The sequence below is a fragment of the Hippocampus zosterae genome, chromosome 5 (genome assembly GCF_025434085.1).
Source record: "Hippocampus zosterae strain Florida chromosome 5, ASM2543408v3, whole genome shotgun sequence".
NCBI lineage: Eukaryota > Metazoa > Chordata > Actinopteri > Syngnathiformes > Syngnathidae > Hippocampus > Hippocampus zosterae.
Window position 1 is genome coordinate 3,538,449 of NC_067455.1, and position 17,608 is coordinate 3,556,056.

Genomic DNA, 17,608 nt, shown 5'->3' on the forward strand with positions numbered 1-17,608 from the left:
TATGAGACACGGGAGCGGAAACGGGTCGAATCCTACTTCAAATTCTCCTTCCTCTCGGCTTGTCGACCGGGGAAAACAAACCAACCCGAGGCACCGCGGATGGGGATTTACTAATTAACTACTTACACACACACACACACATGCACACACATACGCGCGCCCGCGAGAGAGAGAAAAAAAAAGGAGAGAGAGGTACTTCCTCCCTCCTCCTACTCGCATCCATCCACCCCCGCACCCACCCCCCTCCCTCTCCTTGGCTCCATCTCCTCGGCGGGTTCAGGTTGCTAGTCGAGTGTTACCTCTCGGCGCGCGCGTTTGGATGGACTGACAGCTTTGCTCAATTTCCCTCGACAAGAAAACAGCAAGTCAGGAAAAAAAAAAAAACAGCAGGCCAAAACTGCAGGTGAGTTTGACCTTTGTCCCGCTCCCGTGCCTAATCTCGTTCGCTTAATCGTCATTTTCCGCCTCGCACCTGTTTCGTGCGCTTTAGGAAAAGTTGAGGGACTCCAAGCGGGCTGTCACGCATGTTTTGGATATGCGGTGGTGTCATCGGCGTGTTTTATTTTGAGTGTTTTGCGTGTTTGTTTGTTCAGGATGGCAGTTGAAGGGGAAAACTGGTTGATGCGTAATTTACGCACGGTTTCTTCTTTCATTTGGGTCTCGATATTTTTTTTCACGGACTGCATTCCGATGTGCATCCAAACATTGAGTTGGCGACGTGTCGTGAAATGCGCACGTGTTTGGAGGGGGGGGGGGGGGGGTCGTTTACTTTGGGCACGTGGTGAGTTCAGGGTGCGTTGGTTTCACTACCCGACCTGGCCCGGATTAACCTCTTCAAGTGTCTCCATTTGTTCGAGCCTTCACCTCCACGCAGCTTTGCGTCCATCAGTCAATTAAACACTCGCGCGCGCACCGCTCCACGCACAGCAGATGTTACAAAACAAAGATTTTCCTTCTTTCTCGGTGATATTTTTACTCGCTCTTGTTTCGTCTCTTTTTTTATTTTTTAGTGTGTACGTTGTTGCTGCACAACTTTTCTTTCAAAACCACTTGCACTCCGATTTTTTCAAAGTTTCTCTTACCCACACCGCGTGGCTTTTGCTGTGTTTTACCTCGTGGAATGGACCCCCGCCCCCATTTTTTACCGTGCTTTCCGTTTTATTTATTAGACGTCCGTCCACCCAGCTTTTGATCCATATGCATGAAACGTATCTGCTTGTGTGAGTGTGTGTGTGTGTGCGCGCGTGCATGTGTGTATGCGTGAGTGTGTTTATGCTCGCCGTGGGTGTGTGCGATCCCGTCAACGATTTGTGGCGGCATACGTGTTTGCCTATCGATCCACGCATGTAACTATTGCAGATGAAGAGGCCAATCAATGGATACACTCAATCCACAACCCGTCTTCGCTTCTTCCTCGTGTTGATGTTTTTCTCTCTCTGGCGCAGTCAACTTTGCATCTTTATTTTGGGCCAGAACCCGTTTTTTTTTTGTTTTTGTTTTTAATAATCCAATAATTTAAGATGACCGTTTGTCTCGTGTGCAGACTGTCAGAAAATGTCAACTTCCGCCATCAAAATCAGACACTATTAATTGCATTTCGCCTGCGTGTGTTTTTATGATAATTCTTGTTATCGTTAGTTTTTAAGCATGCGCCTTTCGTTAGAAAATGTGTTTTAAGGCAGATTTGAACATTTTCTTCACGTTCTTATTTCACGTCATGAGGAATGAATTGACATGAGAGCAGCAAAACGCTCGCGCTCCAGTTTGCTGTGATTTTTTTTTCTTTCTTTCTTCCAAAACCTTACAATATGCCCCGATTGTTGTTTCTGAATGATTGTAGTGCGTTTTTAATACTTTATTTTCATGGGTGAATTGTGTGGTTTCAAGAAGCTGGAGCCGTTCGCTAAAAGTACGACTTTTCGTTCTGATCTGAATTCAACGATCGCATGAATTTTAAGACTTTCAACTCGGTTGCCGTTTATTTGTATTTATTTGTGTGTGTTGCGAAATGAGTGTAAAAGTAATTCCCGCTGGGAGGTCGTAGTTCTTTTTTTTTTTTAATTCCCAAAGGCCTTGTGCTGCTTCGTGTCGCTTCTTTTTAAAGCTCCTGCGCGACGGAAGCCGAGAAGGTTCCGCAACGAGTTACTCGAATTAATGTAAAACTCTTCAACTTCCTTTCCCGAATTTCGAAAGGGGGTTGCGATGTGCCTGCGCATTGTCACGCGATTAAGACGCGATTGATTCGCTCCTCGTCGAGTTTGTTGCAGGCCGAGCGCGTCCACAGCAACCAGTCGGAAAGGCCTGAAATTAAAAACAACACGCACCTTTTCCGGTCTTCAAAGAAAAAAAAATCAAAAACTTCCGCAAAATTATCCACCCGAAATACAACATATGTTGTTTGTTTGTTTTTTTTTCTTGTGGAAATACATTTCAGACGGACCCTGACTGGAATAACAGGAACATCTGTATTTTTAAATCAAACTTTAAAGGGCATGTGGAACGAAAAATAAAAAATAAAATCTGCCTGACTTCGATACAGATTGAATTCAATATTGTGTATTTTTAATATCATGTCTTTTGAATCGATTAAAAAGGATATGGAGGGGAGTTTTGGAACTAATAGCAAACAAGGAAGACATGATTGCTTCGCGGATATATTTTAATATTGTTTGTATTTGATGCGCAATTACCACAGGTGCGTATGTGTGTGTGTGCTTATTTTACGGCTAATATTTTTCTTTTTTTTTAATTACCTGCTCATTAGTATAAAAGCAAAGTTAAAATACTTTTTCAATGTGTTTTTTCCCTGCCATACTGTAAACAGGGAAATGGCCGTTAATCGTAAATAAACGTCAAAATTATGTACAGCTTTTTTGTCTCTGACGCTTGATTGACTGTTTAATTTATAACTGTTTGACTTGTCTTTTGTTTTGTTTTTTATTTTTTAGAGACGCTCCGAAGTTTTGCGAGCCTGCTCGGGATCGAACCAAGGCGTCGAGCGTCTCCCGTGTGAGGCCGACAGACGGCGGCCGGGCTTCGGCCTCGGGTGCATCGCTGAGGCGCGGTGCGACGCGGAGCTCCAGCAGCAGGTAGGGACAAACTTTTACCGACGTCGACCTCACCTCCGCATTGATCGGCGTAAAATGCTCTTTGCGAAATGTTCAAATAAAACGACAGCAGGGGTAGATGTACAGTAGTTCAACCCGAAATTGGCATGGAACCATTTGAAGTACAAAAAAAAATAAAATGTTTTTTTTAAATCCCCAGAACATGTTCATAATGCATCTTTTGTGGAAAATCAAAATTTCCCATATGCCTAAAAGACAACTTACAAATTTGCACATCAATCACATGAATTGACATTTCAGCTTTGCTTTCTTCTTTTTTTTTTTTTTTTAACAATTTAAAATCTAAAACATATTCCTGGAGCACTGACGGGTACAAAAGTGAAAAAAATAATAATTAGACATGAGATTATTACATTTATGTAAGGAAATAAAGCAGGTGAATAGCAAAATGTTGTACCTTTTTGTCCGTGGGATTGTGAATACTTTTTTTTGTATCGTGGTTGGAGTAAAATGAAGAAGGTGGATACATAATGGTAAAAAAAAAAAAAAAAAAAAAAAAAGAAGGCTCTTTTAAAATTTTAAGTCAACTGCTGTAGTAAAGTTAAAATAAAAGAACCCACAAAAAATACAATTTCCTAAAAGTTACATAATTACAAAAGTAAAACAAAGTTGTTTAATCAATTTAGACAACATCCATTTTGGTCCAACACCTCCATTCTGAAAATATTTAGTATTGAACTTTCTTCAGGTGAGTTTTTTTCCCCACGTCTCTGTAATCTGAGTGTTTCTGCACCAGTCAAGCATGTTGTTAAACTGTGTAGAATGTCACAGGAGCTTCCAGTAAAATAAAAAGAAAGACTGAACAGTTTGCTCATCATGCTAAATTCATTGTGACGGTGCAGCACCTTCTGGTGTGCAATATAATTGAGTTTTTCACAGTTCTTTAAGTACTGTGAGTGACTCCGTAAACTGCTCGTTTTAGTATTTTTTGTTTTGTTTAGTTTTTTTTTTTGGCAGAGGATGAGGAATATTTGCTAAATATATTCCTGTGGGTATCTTTGTATCGTTTGTCTCCATAAGTTGCTGCGCCCTTTGTGTTCAGAAGTCTGTGACTGAACACCGCAACTTAGACGCTATCCATTAGCACCTCTTTGGCGTTTTGCATTGTTTGTTAGCTTGAAGCTAAGTGGACTTTTTATAAGGCAAAGTCAGGCAGTTTGTGTCATTGTCTTTGTTTTCTGTTGAGTTTTCGAATACGCTTGAGGCCTTCTTGTTGAAGAATTGATGCTTGTTGCCAAGTGACTGCCGGGATACAAACGTCACTCTTATCTCACATCTTTTGATTGCAAGTCAAAGCAATGCCCAGTCACTGTAAAAACACGCCTACGCGTCAAAGCTGATGTGCAAAAAATGCCGCGTCGATTTATAACTGAACGCAATGTCGCAGCAGACTCCTCAAAGGTGTGTTGTAGTGCACACACACACACACACACACACACACACACACACACACACACACACACACACACACACACGAGTCCTCCCCTTCCTGATATGAGGCCCTCGCCTCATCTTCCATTCAGCATCTCACTATTCATTATTCAGCGCTCATTACTTGTTGTTTTCTGGGAGGGGCTTATTTCTTCTTCACAACCTGTGGCACGTGAAGAAGATTGTTGGGGGTGGGAGGGAGGTGTGGGGTGGGGGACAGCTGCTGCAACCCCACCTCCTTACTTGCTGTCTGGCCATAAGTACAAACTTGTACACACTGATAAGAGTGGCAGCTTTCCATCTATCTCCGCCATCGGCGCCGTGGGCGCATTTGGCGGAGTGGCTGCGAGGCGTGAAAGGTCACGTAATCAATGGCGCGCAATTTGACAAATCCCCGCCGCCGCTCTTATCGTCCTCGTGGGCATTTTGATGCGGCGCCAGGAGCAGAGGCCGATAAACGCCTTAATCCTGGAAGCTGAGCTGCTGAAGTTGACTGTCAAGCTCAACATCAAACTAAGAGAGTTCCAGCCGTACAGTGACAGCGACTCTCAGATTATGTTGACTGATTTTTTTTTCAAGGCCCATAGAATATTGTGTTTAATGATGAGTTTTCCATGATATCGACCAAATGCGAGATTAGACTCTTGTTTTGACAAAAAAAACAACTTTAATGCAGGCTTTTCTTTACTCTCTTCTTTACTAATCAGCAGGGAAAATGCACAAGATTCAACAAATTCAACCGCTTTGCCCAAAACCTGGAGGAAAATAGATAATTGTGTGAATAATGGTTTCACTGTGTAGAACCAGCGATTTCAACATTTCGGAATGTCTTTTGAGAGCAAAATAATAGTCTGTGGATGACGTCAACTCACCACTAGGACGTCCATGCGACCACCTTGTTATATTTCCAAGATCGACATTGTCCTTTTTCTAATTTATGACGCACATACTTCTATATACATCCAAGAATATGTTCCCTTTTTGCTTCAGATTTGTCCAATTATTATTTTTTGACTGTGCTGGGGAGCTAGGACAATGAATAAACCCCCCCTGCCACACCCCATGATCAACAATTGGCAAACACCGCACCCCTCTGCTGTATCCTCGGCTCATCACCATTCCGAAAAGCGATTTAAGGGGACGGATGAATAAACAAATAACTCAACCTTGGCACTGAATGTTTTGATTCCAATGGACTTCTGAAGCCTTTCGTTGCATTTAATGAGTTCATGCTAAAGGTAGCAGAAAATGGGAAATCCACAGAGCAACTGATATGCGAACATAAACTACAGCAACACGTTTAGACATTCAAAACGGAGTCTATTCTTTATCCTCAGTGAGGAGCTAAGATTTCTATATTGTACTTGCACACGTCCACACCCTGTCCGTTGGTCTGTCCTACGCTATTGGATAAAAGTGTCCCTCCAAATGGAAACCTTCATAAGATCCCACCAAAACAGCTGCATCAAACCAAAATGGCCGACTCGCCGTTGAATATTTTCCATGTGTCCTTGAGAATTTTTTTTTTCAATGTCCCGATATGTCACGATGGACATTTCAACCGAAAGTTTCCAGGGAGCGCTATTGATACTACAGCTGACAGCTTGTAGATAGATGGAAACAAAAGGTGTGAGAGCTTTGGAGGTGTCGTGTGGCGCGTTTAAGCAGCCTGCAGCTGAGTGCAACCAACAGGAAAATGAGATTTTTTTTCTTTCCGCCCAATAGACTGGCCCCTCCTCTCTTTGTTTGGGAGCATACATTTCCAAGTAAAGGCACACAATTGTATGTTTGTGGTCGTGAGGCGACTCAATTTCATACATGGAAGTAAGTGTGACAGCTTGGTTTGGGCTTGGCAATGCAAAACTTTTCCTGTGATTCTCATTTTTAGACATTCCAACTAAACAATTGCGTTGTTGTGATCGCAAAGCGTCAGTTTTTTTTGTTGTCAAACTATGAAAGGAGTCCTCTCACTTGGTGAAGCAGCATGTGCCTCACTACCCAACATCGTTTTGAACGTTATGCTTCAGAGTAAATGTAAACAAGATGGTTCAGTGCTTGGTATATTATAAGTGTGACAGCGTATTTTTGCACTTGGTGTAGCAGCATGTGGCTCTTTAACCATGGTCATTTTAAGAGGTTTGGCCCGAGTAACTGTACACACCCTTACATTTAATACCCCCCACGCCCCCAAAAAAAAACATGGGAGTCAAAAATGGACCAACGTACCACTTGGGTCAATTTGACCCAACTTTCGGGGTCAAATTGGACGAAAATTGGATTTTTGGATGCAAATTGGATTTATTTATTAATTTTCAACACAGCGATCCAACGAGTCCATGATTGTATGATTGGATCCCGAGTGGGTAAAAAGTGCCTTGATACTTGGTGAAGCAGCATGTGGCACATTTAGCCAATGTTGTTAGTTCACTGCATTACAATGAGAGTTTTTGTCAAGGTAAAGGCACCATTTTGAAAAACAGCTCTCCTTTTGCTGGATCTCGTCAGATTAGGTCGGTCGGTGCAACAACAGGTCGTCAACGTTTTGGAACATTTTGTTTAAAGTTGCGCATGAAATGAGGAAACAACACTGCAGCTGAAGGTTGCCAGGAGGAGAGCGAGGGGGAGGGCTTTACCAGAAGAGAGATGAAGTCAACTTGCCCGCGCTCAGTCATTAATCCGATTTAAGAGCAATTAAGGTGAAGCCGATTCCTTCTAGGCTGACCTGCAGTGGGTGAAAGCCCACAACGTAGAGACCAAATGACAAATTCTTACTTTTACCTACTTGTAATGCATAAAAGATATTGTACAAAAAGTGTACCCAGCCCTCTTTGTCGACAGTAAACAAATACCATTTTTTTTTTTACTCTAACAAACTTCACTTAGCATCTACAATCAGGTCCAAAGATGCACATTCTAAAATGAACCGATGGCCATTGCTTTCTGTAGGCGCAAAAAGCAGGACTGTAGAGGATTTGACATTCGATAACCAACTGTGGTCCTTTTGGGCCCCTCCCCTGTTTTTCTATGTCCCGCCCTCCTCCAACACATCTGATTTAAACGGTCACTTCGTCAGCAACCTCTGCGGGAGCCGGATAACGGTGCTGATCGATTGAACAGAGTTCGACCAAAATCGTTTGTAAAAAAATTAAACGATCAAATGTAAAAGCAAAAGAGCGCTACCGTATCCTCGGATTAACAATGTTAAAAATGAAACTTCAAAGAGTGCTGGAAAAGGAGGAGAAAAAGACAACAAGTGAAGGACAAAGTGGTCAACAATCCTCCCGCCGCAATCCGTGCGCCCATGTTCTTGATGTGTATCGCCCATGCTGTCGACGCGGGGGTCTATTGGGAGATGGCGCGCGGCGATAGCCGGGCACTCGCGTGACTCAGATACAACGGTACATAAATCAAACGCACGGGTTGGAGCGCTGCCCGCGTTTATCTGGCCTCCGTGATAGACTCTGCATAGACTCAGCCAGGTGTCGCCATGCCTTGTTAAGTGCAAGAGTAATGTTGTATTTAAACCATTGTTAACGCCTTGCTTTCTTTCGAGGCACTCCGTTGTTATTCTGACAGACCACAAGTGTGGAAATTAATGAGGCAAACTAAAGGACAGGAAATCCCCCCCCCCCCCCCCCCCCCACACGGATCACGGTTTCTGGGTTCCCAGCTCTGCTAGTTTTGCACTTTTTTTTTTGTCGTACATGGCATACAGTAACTCCATTTTGTTCTGCCTCCCATTTATTTTGGGTGTAATTCTATTGTCGACCATTAGATGGCGGCGCAATTGGTAGTTCACCTCAGCCCAGTTTTTATTGAAGAACTCATCTTGAATCCTGCTTTTTACGCCTACGGAAAGCAACTGCTGGAGGTTCATTTGAGCTCTTTCGGCATGATTATTGATGTGTATTGTGAATTACGTTCCGGTTCTCGATTCGGAGATTTGTTCCTTGTAATTGAGATGTGTTGCCTGTAAACACCTAGAAAATGGTGGGCAAATTATATAAGAGAGGGAGCCATAAATTTTCATCACTGCTATTGGCGGGTGTGTGTGTGTGTGGGGGGGGGGTTACACATAGGGACCACCCACTTCCTGACCAGCTGTGTGCCAAAAATGCTATTTTAAATTTGGACAAAACATGTGCACACATGCAAAATAAATCTGGTTACTATATTTCATTTTTATAACAAATTTCTCAATACTTGTAAAAAAAAAAAGATCCTTTATTCAACAACATAAGGGTTGAAGCAGCAGACAATTTTTTCCATTGCCAAGAGCTCTCTTGAAAAAAACATTAGCATGAAGCTAACATACCAAAGACTATGCATATTTGCGTAAATATTGATGTATGTTTGATTCGGCAGGTTACTTCTCACACATGTACAGAGTGTCGATGCAGAATTAACTTGCAGTTAATGAAAGTGATGATCTGAATCGTCACACTTGCGATATGTGCACTGCAGCGTTAAGAGAACAGATCCGCTTTGACTTTAGCGTCGTGAATCAGCTCAAACTTTTGAGCGGTGCTCAGCATCTCATCCGCTTGTCCAGAATTGCTTTATTTTCGCGTCCGGCTGAGCGGTCATGTTGTCCGATTGAGAGGCCATTTAGCTGCTCTTGACAGGAGGCGGTGGCGGCGGCTATCGACGGAGCCCCACCGCGTTTGACTGCCGGACCGGTCTCTGGGCCCCCGCGTCCAAAGCGTTTGTGGCGTTTAATACACTGCAGTGGCGGCTCCTCTGTGCCTCTCGCCCCGCATGCGACTGCCACGGGGATCAATATGCACTGTGTTAGTAAGAAATGGGCCATCTGATGCACACTCGGAGGAGGAGGAGGAGCTGGGGGGGGGGGGCGTGATGAGGGAGTGACAGAAACAGTGGGGAGGGATGGGCAAAGATTTAAAAAGAAGAAGAAAGGAGAGGTGGAAGAGATGAAGAACTTGATTAAAAGGTGGCGTGGCGGAGAGAGACATTCAGCGGAAGAGGAGGAAGCAAAAAAGAGGTGGATGGGAGGAAGGAGGGGAATCGTGGGGGGGTTGGTCACACAGAGATGAGGAGGAACAGAGAGGAGGGTGCTAAAATTTCCATCAGGTTTTCAATTGGGGCCGATCAATAGTGTATTAGAGCTCACCTTGACCCCATCTCTCTCTCTCTCTCTCTCTCTCTCTGCACCCCCTTCCTCATCCTTCTCCCCGGCCCAGGCTGGTCTGCCTCACAGCGGGGTGTTGGGGGGTGGGGGCGGGCAGGGAGGGGGTATAGCCGCAATACGGACTCTCTTTCTAAGTGGCAGAAAATGGCACAATGGGAGCAAGGGCTGGACGCAAGAAAGAGAAGCCGGATGGAAAACCAGTTGTGAGAGCCGACGCGTGATTGATGGCTTGGTGTCTCGGTTCCACGCGTAAACGACTTTGCCGACGCGTGATCGGGGTTGTTACGCTTAGTTTAAATTTCGTTTAGAATTTTTTATAATTTTTAGAACGTTTTTGTTGTTGTTTTTAAATTCATTTTAGCTTCTTTTTTAATCAGTTTTAGAATTAGTTTTAGATTTATTTTTTTAAATTTCTGTTTCATGTGCAAGACAAAAAGAAGTATTGTGTCATAGAAACTCAAAAAAAATTTTTTTAACAATTACCCACAAATAAACTACAGGGGCACCTGCGAGCAGCCGAGTCCATTCAAGTCGGTAGTAAATGAAGTTCACAAATTTTATGGACATTTGCAATCATCAGCACTTGTGCCAGACTCAAGAATCGGACCCTTGCACTTCTTTCTTTCTTTTTCTTTTTTATTTTTGAAGACATTTTTTTGTCAATTAGACAAAAAAATTGACATTCAAACATGTTGTAAAGTTTCATCAATACTGAAGAACAAAAATGTGAGGCTGGAAATCCATATCTTGCTGTTGTGTTAAGGGACCAAATAAGAAGTGATTTTATTCTTTTTTTGTTTTTTTAATTCATCTAAATTTTATTCTGCCCAATATCAGAATGAGCCTACAAAAAAAATTAAAAAATCCATACAAGTCAAGTCCTAATCAACACTTCGCTCCAGTCGACGATTGTTTTCTGCCTGCCGGTTATCATCGACACAATGTTTGAGCTCTAAGTGTAATAAAGAATTGGATTAAAAACACGTGAAAAATCAGATTCAGAGTATATTTCCAAACAGCCAATTCACAACCCTACTTGTGACCAATTAGTGAGCATAGCAAAAAAAATAAATATCACTGTCTGGGTTTCCGGCAAATTTGCCACGTAAAAAAATGAGCAATTTGACCTTGGCGTTCTAGTCACGACTTGTTTTTACTGTAGCTTGTCTTGGGATTGATTTATAGCTCCTACTTGCGTTTTATTAGATTCCCAACTTTGTTGTGGTTGTCTTTATAGATCCGTTAAAGCTGCCTTTTGCGGCTTATGTTTTTACAAGCCACGCTGCCATTTCTCTCCGGGGGATGGTTGCAACCATCCGTTTTCTATTGCACTTGTCCTCAGTCGCCCTGCAGGTGAACTGGAAGCTATGGCAGCTGATTTTCGGGCTGGTGAACTGGTCACCAGTCAATCACAGAACCCGTATAGACCGAGGACCATTCACACCTAAGGCTCGAAAAAAAAAATTCTATGCAGAGCAATTCTGTGAATATGATGATGTCATTACAGGAGTAATTTTCAAATTTTATGGAGCGTTATTATTTTTAGTTATTTAAAAATAGATGTATTTTTTTTGCATGTTAATCACAGGGGACTTGAAGCAAAGGTTTTACTAAACAATAAAATCTGACATTATAAGAAATGAACAATTGGTTTTCAATGTCATGTAATCAACAGTTTTTGTATCTAAAATTCCCATTGCAGAAAGCGGCAACCTATTTCTATTAATACACTCATAGGCCACGCCTCCTGGCAAATGTACGGCGGAGCGTACCATAATAGATTTTCTCTCCGGTTATGAATCTGCCTGCGATTTTGCTGTTCAAAGTCGGATACGCTCTGCTTTTATGCAGTTCTAGCCAGACGTCCGTGAAAAGTGATCACCCAAGCACTAAAATTCCCAATGTCAATGTTAGCTTAGCTTAGTAATTAGCATTGGTTCTCCGTCACCATTTCCTCATCATGCCTTCGTGAGAACGATACTTGAAATGAGGTTTTATTTGCCGCCGTGAAGTGGATGATTACCGACTTTGGAGCGACTCCGCAATAAGTTTAGCCACAGCAGTAGCCAGCTAAAGCTCGTTGCTAGCACACATCTAGCTAGCTACATCGAGCTAGTATGTAGCTAGCTAGCTAGCTACATACATCGAAGCTGCCTTCGATGTATGTAGCACTGAGATAGTCGAGCCTCGACTTCCGATTGGCACGTTGCTCCACTTCAGTACAGCGAAGCGTTTTGGGAGCGTCGCGGCGGTCGATTCTAAGTTTTGCTATTCAGCCTTTTGATGATTCGCAAAATGCCACTGTTGGTGCCCGTTTTTTTTTTTTGGACTGCGGAAGGAAGCCGGAGAAATCGCATGCGAGCACAGAAGGACGGGCAAAACCCACGCAGAAGGATGCTAATGCAGAACCGCAGACGTGCTCATCAATATTTCCACCGTGCTGCTGGGATTCGCAGTTTTATCCAAAAGCAAACGCGTTGGCAGGGCACCTTTCACGCTTTAGGAACAAAGTGCATCTCCGGTGAATGGCCCGTCGCGTTCTGACAAAGCCTCTGTTAAAAAAAAAAACACGTAATGACTTAAAAGTGTCTCCAAACATAAGTACTGCCAAGAGTTCCAAAATCGTGGCTTGGGAGAGAGCTTAAGTGCGCGGCTCGGAGGCATTGTCCCAAAAAAGCTGCAACGTATCATGCTGTCACTTTCTATTGATTCCTTCGACCAAATGTTCTGCTGCTTCTTTCTTTCTTTTTTTTTCTTTTTTTTTTTTTTTGTGGCGGGACTTCATTTGAACGCACACACGCCCACGCAAACAGGAGGCCGGTAGCACACCCTTCATCATGGGAGGACAGCATGACTTGAAGCCTTGAGGGGGACACGGACACGGACGAGGGGGGCATGGGGGGGGGGGGGGTGTTAGCGCTGAAAAAGGAGAAGGTGGAGTTGAATAAAAAATTGATCCGTGAATTTAGCATTTAGACACAGTTTACAAAGCTATATAGAGGAGAGCAGAGGGGCCGTGTTTGGTGGAGGGGTTGGGGGTGGGGGGGGGGGGGCGATAAGGTATACGACCCTTAACTTTACAATAGGTCAAGCCTGGAAAGAACACACGGAATTCCCACATTCTCCATCCATCTTTTTAGTGTGTGATTTAGCTGTTTAGACAGCGGCTTGTTTGTAGACCATCCTCATCCCCTTCCTCACATTTCCTAATGCTGTTCCTATTGTCACCCTGCATCCACACTCCAGTGCACAAATGCATGCGGGCCCTATCACCCCCCTCCACCCGCCCCCCCTCACGCACACACACACACACACAAAGTAACACACAAACTCCGTCCCACTCTCACTGAGGGGGAGAAAAGGCACGAAAAAAAAAAAAAGAAATCGATCGGCGGGGATAGCGGTGCGCGTCGGAGGATCGTATCTTGTCAAAATAATATATTACCCTCATCCCCGCCTGATCGATGCGGTGGATTAGGGATGGAGCCCCCCCCCCCACCACCACCACCCCCCACTCCCTTTCCTTGGTCCATCCCCCTCTTTTCCCCTGCTTGCTGCAGTTTAATATTTACCTCCGTGAAAGAGCGGCGGCGACGGCTCTCAGCTCTAATTGATTCCGACACATGGGGCTCTGTGCTCAGGCTGCGGATAAGAGAGGGGAGGGAATGCGCACGGGTGGAAGGCAAATCAAGAAGGGGGACGAGACATCAAGGTAGCTGCGCCGTAGGGAGCGAGTGCAGAAGACAAAAGTGGAGGAAGATGCCATGGGTTGATTTTAGGTGGCCGCATTCGAGTGTTTTTCCCACTAAAGACGCCAAACGTCTGATTTACATTATTGTGAGCGATTGTCGTCTGATTTTTTTTGTTTGTTTAATCAGTGTCAAAAGTACTTTTCACTGTGCAACATTTGCTGTTGACCAGTGTAAAAAGCATAGGAGCAAAGACCCCGATTATCCGATGGGCAGAAATAGTCACAAACGTTAAAACGCTTTCAAGGTACAGCGTGTAGAATAGTGCCATCTAGTGGTCAACTAATAGAATGCAACAACCTAAATTCGATAGTCGTACATTTTGACGCAGGTGCGCAACTCAAGTGACGAAGTAATAAATGCATGACTGGCATATGTTCCACATGCTGCCGTCATCAGTTTGAGGAAGTACATTGGCTAAATTTGTCCTCTTCGAGTAGCCGTAGCAGAAAGAAACATGGCGAACTTTTGTCGGGGAGGCGTGCCTCCATAACATGATTTCGGATGACATCACCTACAAATTACATTTAAAAAAGCGACGTGATGGAACATATTTTTTGCATATTATTGAGATTAACAGTGTTTTTTTGGGGGGGGGGGGGGGGAAACATGAAGAATAAGCATCTTTGTACACACTTTAATATCTACGATATCCTTATTTGTGTGGAATGACACACAAATAGGTCAATAGGTCAATAGTTGCTAATTTTCTGTCGTATTTTGCTCCATATGTGGGAGTGTGCGATGTTAAACTTTTGGGACAGTTTCTGACTAAATTCTCGTGGGAACACGCGACGTCGCCGGATTCGTGGTGGAAACTATGGGATGGACGCAATACAGGCGGTCGGGAATGAATTCGCACGAATGGGGGGGGGGGGGGGAGCTTCCGGAAATGGGGTGGCACTCGGAACTGTGGTAGCGAAGGACGTGGGGAGGGTGAGGAGGATGGTGGGGGCCGAGAGCAAATGAGAGGGGATTAAGAGCACGACAAGAAGATGGATGGAAGCGAGCGAGGGCAACATGACAGGTGCGATGTAGAGCGCCAATAAAAGGCGGGAGGCGGCCAGGGAGAGAAATAGGAGCATGATGGAAAGAAAAAAAGAAAAAGTGCGGCGGCGAGGTGACAGAATGATATCAGGCGGACGGAAAAGACGAGACGGCGCGGGCGGGAGGATGGGATGGCGCCGGGGCGGTTTGAGGGTCCGTATTTTCCCTTGAAGGAACTGGCCTGTCAGGCTGTTCCGCCTGCATAGAGCGTCGCTATAAAACATCGAGAGCAGGCCGGCGCGTGCGGCAGGTGACTTATGTGTATATCGCGCCTTTGTCAATATTTCTTTCTGTCTGCGTGCTGCTCCCCCCCACCCCCCCACCCCCTCACCTCCTCCGCCCCTTGAACTTCACTGCCTTGCGAATCTCCTTTATATTCCCAACAGGAATATTCAAGACAGCCACCGGGGTTTTGCATCTATTGCACCTTTTGAATCCCGTGTGCCTGGTTCCGGGGGTGCGGATCCAGCCGCAACCCCCCCCCCCCCCCCCCCCCGCCCCCCAAGTCTTGCGACGATCACAAACGACCACTCTCTTCTTTTCATATAAATTCATAAAGGGAACAAGGGTGCACTTCAATGGAGCGCTGCTGGCACATTGCTGTGCGCTTGAAGGGCCGACTTTCATGTGGTGTCATGTACTTCTTGGACAGGGCAACTGGATAGCGCATCAGGCGGTGCTGTAGGTCTTCTGCTGCGGAGCAATTTGGACTTCTACCAAAAAAATGAACTGTAAAAATGGGTCTAAAAAAAAAAAATCAAATTTCGGAATCAGTGCATGCAGACAATGACTGTACGGGGCAATTGGAACCACATCAGACAGTGTAAGTGGAACAATTTGGAGTTGTACTAACAACCTCATCAGTTGTTACAGTACAACTTCCAAAGTGAAACGAGTTGGAATTCGACCAGAGTTCGGTTATATAAAACAAATTTGTAAAATGTATTTCGAGATTTGTTTCGTAAATAGATTATCCATGTGATCCAAGATAGTTGCTGTCGTTTGCGCCGTCGTGGGTGTGAACACAGTCAACTTGATTCCCGATCAGTGACGCACTTGTGCGATGTGAATCGGCCCTTGTATACTATGGAAGAACTTGAGTGCCTTTGTTTGTATCGGCGATTATTTGGCATCATTGAGGCTTTCGGTTAGCTAGCTAGTTATGGCTACACTCTGAAAATCAATCTTCTGCAAGTCCGAGGGCGAACTTGACAGCCAGGATGTGGACCCGTTTCGAAGATGTCATTGTCAGCCCTGAGTGCGTGCCCATCACGCAGAGAAAGATGGAAAAACAAGGAGGGTGAAAATAAGTACATCTTTTTAAAAAATTCTTAATTGACAGTGAGTTTGTGGACTGACTGCGAGTGGCCGCTTTAGAGTGCCTAGTTGTCACAGAGTAGAAAAGTCCCATGATGGGAAGTATTCCAGCCACTCGAGCTTTAAGATGGCTACCTGTGCAGGGTGTACGCCGCCTCCCCTCCAACTCCCTGACTGACATGATCTATGGCTCCACTCTGAGCAATGACATCATCAGTCACCGTTGAAACGTGCAAAGCCACACCGATGCGAAACGCAACTTATTAACTTTGCGCTTTGCCAAATCCATCTCCATGACTTCCGCCGTCCCCGTGTCATCGTTGCGCTCGCGCTGCTTCTCCTCCTTCCTCTGTTCTTTATTTGCAACCTCTGCAGCAGCTCATGGAGCGCTAACACGAGTGTCACTTGTCATTATCGCTCTAATTCAGTCATCCGTCATCGCACACTCGCTGTAAATGCGGCGCATGATTCGCCGCTGTGGCAGGTGTACCATGCGCCTAGACGGAGATTTCATTTGACATGTACACGCGACAAAAATACACATCGTGTATTTAAAACAAGCGGCTGCTTTAATCTGCTAGCCTAATGCTAATGCTAGCACATCATGGGACACATATTACTGATCACTGAACCCATACACAGCAGTGACACGTTTAGATATGAATATAGCCACACTCACAAACAGATCATCTTTATCTTCTGCAAAGAGATGCTGTCTTCACTGGACAGTCCATTTACCGTCTATTTTATACTGGCCCCTGGTGGCCAAGGAGGGCAGGAGCACATTGGCTATTCAATCACTGCTCACCTCTCTTTTCTCTTTTTCAGTTTTTTTTTTTGTTTGTTTTGTTTTTGGTGTTGTTTCGGTGATGTTTGCAATGCGAGCCCGAGGGCAGCATGATGGCGGCATCAGGTCAAAGTTGTAAGCCTGCTGAGATGGCCGGAAATCTGCTTGATTATTGTTCCACCAATGCAATATTAATCACAAGATCGTGTTGGGACTAGTATGTGCACGTAGAACATATTATGTGCCTTGAGTTTCCGTTTAATGTTCTTGATTCCCCAATTTGTATGTGAGCTCTCACCTCTCCGCTCCCAGTGCGCCCTCTTGGATTTCATCAAGCTCTTAAAGGCCTCAGATCCGGTTAACACTGTAAGTGTTTTAAAAAGTGCTTCCTCTACCACCGGCACGCTCGGCACTGCGTGCCCGCCTGTGTGCGACCACACCGGAGTCGCACCTCTAACTGATTTCACAGTTTTTATTACAACCGCTCTTGACTTGCTTTCACAAGACATCTGTTTGAGCAAGTCAAAAGGGATTTGTGCGTGTCGGCTCGTAAACGGCACATCTCTGTTCCGCTTTTCCGCCATGTGAAGCCAAATGAAGCTCCTCAATTCATTTCCAAGTATACTTACAAGATGGCAGCAACGGACTATTTTTGTCAAATATAGTCCTCAACTCACTTCAACATAGCTCCACGGTAGCAAGATGCCCCTACATGGCACCAAAAGAGGACTTTTATTTTGTGTGCTCACTGTGTTTTAATATTCCTTCTTGCTTTTGTTAAGTACACCAGCAGCGGTGGCTCTCCTTTCCCTTATGCGAGGGTATTACAGGAAGTACATTTACAGTAAAGCCCAACAAAAAAAATTGTGTTTAAAAAAAAAAAGCTTCATGGCTGTCACTGTAGAAGAGACCTCGATAGTATTATTCATGTGAAGGAGATTTTTTTTCTTTTGGAGATTGTGCAAGTGTACCAAATGAACTTTCCATTGGTGATAGGATG

General features: G+C 44.4%; 1 protein-coding gene across 1 annotated transcript in view; it reads left to right on the plus strand.

Moving 5' to 3' along the window:
- The first annotated feature begins 280 nt into the window (after positions 1-280).
- The window catches only part of erfl1 (Ets2 repressor factor like 1), a 43,278-nt gene continuing 25,950 nt past the window's right edge, over positions 281-17,608 (plus strand). Inside the window, exons 1-2 of the mRNA XM_052065209.1 lie at positions 281-403; positions 2,949-3,089. The gene's annotated coding sequence lies outside the window, so the exon portion shown is untranslated. The remainder of the gene's footprint in view (positions 404-2,948; positions 3,090-17,608) is intronic.